Consider the following 3167-nt stretch of genomic DNA (forward strand, 5'->3'; position numbering starts at 1 on the left):
TGCAATTTACTCAGCCCTCCGATTGGAGCAGGTTTTTATTACTCGCCTTTACTTTATTTATTTCCCGCACTCGCTTTTATTTTATTTATTTCCCGCACTCGCTTTTACTTTATTTATTTCCCGCACTCGCTTTTATTTTATTTATTTCCTCGCACTCGCTTTAAATTATTTACTTTCCGCACTCGCACTACTTTCATTTATTTTCCGCACTCGCTTTAAATTATTTACTTTCCGCACTCGCACTACTTTTATTTATTTTAATGCACTTTTACTTTACCATGTCTAGCTAAATTTATAAGGCTAGAATGTAAGGATCGTAATTAAACCAGTAATCCGTACAATTGTTCGTAGAAACACTTAAAGGGCTATTTTAACTTTCAAATTAAGTTTTCCCGCACTTCAATTCCGTTGGGTAAGATCGAAAGCCGTCCAACGTCTTTTTAAACTTAATTGTTTTTAACTATTTCAAAAACAGCGAAAGCGCTTTGTCTAGTTCATTAGGAGTTTTTAATATCAAGAAGAAAAGAGATTTTGAAACTATTTTCGGACGCGTTTATAGGTTTAGAGTCTGGTTCGTGAGAACCTCTTTTGGTTAAGAAATCCAGGTTATAATACTTTTCAACTTAGTCAAGATACTATATTTCTTAAAAATAGGTTTACTACTCTAACGCAATGCGCGCCTTTTTATAAGTGACAATAAGAGGGTTTGATTAGGGAGTACAACTCGGTTCTGAATACGCGAAAGCGACAATTCCTGTTAAATTAGTTCTTTTCAAAGTAGGAAACATTGCCCATAAGTAGTTCTATTAGCAAGTACTTGGATTATCATTTAATTATGCGAATTACATTCGACCCTGTCTTTATTAATTAAATTTATTTTAAAACTTTACTTTTCAATTGCACACTACAAAAACACCTATTTTAATTGCCTTTGATAAACACCATAATAATAGATAACGATAGATTGACACTTTCTCTGTGGTTCGATAATCTTTTATATTACTCTGACGCGTTGGTACACTTGCGAACATCAAGTTTAACAACGCATCAAGTTTTTGGCGCCGTTGCCGGGGACCAATTTCGTCAAATTTCATTTTCCTGTTGTTATATCGTTTAGACTTAGGTTATTTCCCGTCGGTCGATGCGAAGAACTCGCAGCACCGGAAGTTTAAGTTTAGTAAACCCTCTGGCGGAACCTGAACGTTACGCTCGCGCACATTTATTCTTTCATAGAATTAAGAGAGCTATGGCCGAAGATCAAAACCAAAGACCTCTTAAGGACTTCGCTCAACCATCTAACGAAGAACCTAGTTCTAGTATAGTAAACCCAATCATCCCAGCCAATAATTTTGAACTTAAACCGTCCCTGTTGCAACTAGTGCAACAGAGACAATTCGCGGGTCTCGCTACCGAAAACCCAAACCAACATTTAAAAATATTTCTTCAATTAGCAGATACTTTTAAAACCAATGGAGCTTCTCCTGAGGCAATACATTTAAGATTATTTCCTTTCTCCCTCAGAGATAAAGCTCTATCATGGTTAGATTCCCTTCCACCCAATTCCATTACGACTTGGGATAACCTTAGAAGAGTTTTTCTTGCTAGATATTTTCCCCCGAGTAAGACCGCCGTTCTTCGAAACCATATAACTAGATTTACCCAAAACCAAGGAGAATCATTATTCGAAGCTTGGGAGAGATATAAAGAGTTGTTACGAGCATGCCCACATTATGGCTTAGAAAATTGGTTAATCATTCAAACCTTCTATAATGGACTTCATTACAACACAAAGATGACCATCGACGCTGCCGCAGGCGGTGCTCTGATGAACAAACCTTACCCTGAAGCTAGTGCCCTCATCGAAGACATGGCTCAAAACCATCAATCATGGGGAGTCGAACGAGCGACAATTGAGAAGAAGGAAGCCCAAGGAGGAGTGCATGAACTAAGCTCTATAGACATGATGCAAGCTAAAATGGACGCATTAGCCCTTAAGGTCGAGCATATGTGCATAAACCCGAATACTATAGCCGCAGTTTCGTCAGATTGTGAGATATGTGGAACCCAAGGACACTAATCCGCATAATGCAGTCTATTAAACGAAACCCACTCCGAGCAAGTGAACTACACCCAAGGGAACCCATATTCGAATACCTATAACCCTGGATGGAGGAATCACCCTAACTTCTCCTATAGAAACAATAACCCAATTCAAAATAACGTACCTTCGAGACCTAGTTATCAAGCCCCTATATCAAATCAACCTATGCAACCTGTACCACCAAAGCCGAGCCTTGAGAAAATTATGGAAAATTTTATCACCGCTCAAACCCAACAAAACAAGGAGTTCATGAACCAAAACATTCATGTTAACGAATTGATTACTCAGTTAGGAACCAAGGTTGACCAAATAGTTACTCATACCAAGATGCTTGAAACCTAGATCTCTCAGGTAGCTTTTGTAGGAGAATTGCCATCCAAGGCACAGCGGAATTTAAAAATTTCTCCATTTAGTGATCCTTATGAATGGGCATGATCAGTGATAGAATCGTTACCTCTTGTGGCGATTCAAACCTTTGGTGCAGATCTCTGATAATGATCAAAACCTTTGATACAGATCCACGGGGCGATCACGAACGTTGAACGATGACAACGTCTCTACTCAGTCCACACGAACGGATTCCTTCAATCGCAGTGCTAGCTGTTATGAATGAAGGCTTTGAGTGAGAGAAAGAGGGAAACAAAATTCCAAGTCTCTACTTGAATTTCTGTCTGAGTGGATTGGAGTGACAATGCTTCTACCCAAGGGGTTCTATTTATAGAACCACTTGTGTGGGCTTCAAGCTAAAAAGCCCACTTAAGTGTATTTTGGCCCATATCTTATAATATGCCCAAAATCACTTAAGTATTTGGTACCTTACCATATTTCGTCTCCCACTTAAGTGCACCGTACCTTACGGTGTTCCTTAGTTACTCTATCTCTCATCAATCCATCCTTTGTGTGTGACCCTATAGGTTTTCGCGGCGTTGGCAATTATATTAAATCACACATTTAACATAATAAACAGTGAGCGGTATCTAGCAACACATCACTGCTACCCAAGTCACGAAAATGTCATGTGATCTGACAAAACCTCCTGTGATAATAATTATGTGTATAATTACCC

The 3167-nt window shown here is 38.7% G+C and overlaps 1 non-coding gene across 1 annotated transcript; it reads right to left on the bottom strand.

Moving 5' to 3' along the window:
* Positions 1-1630: 1630 nt before the first annotated feature.
* Positions 1631-1737, bottom strand: LOC127108941 (small nucleolar RNA R71). Its single transcript, XR_007796439.1, has one exon. It is a non-coding gene; the product is annotated as a small nucleolar RNA R71 (small nucleolar RNA).
* Positions 1738-3167: the final 1430 nt, after the last annotated feature.

This window comes from Lathyrus oleraceus, chromosome 7, assembly GCF_024323335.1.
Source record: "Lathyrus oleraceus cultivar Zhongwan6 chromosome 7, CAAS_Psat_ZW6_1.0, whole genome shotgun sequence".
NCBI lineage: Eukaryota > Viridiplantae > Streptophyta > Magnoliopsida > Fabales > Fabaceae > Lathyrus > Lathyrus oleraceus.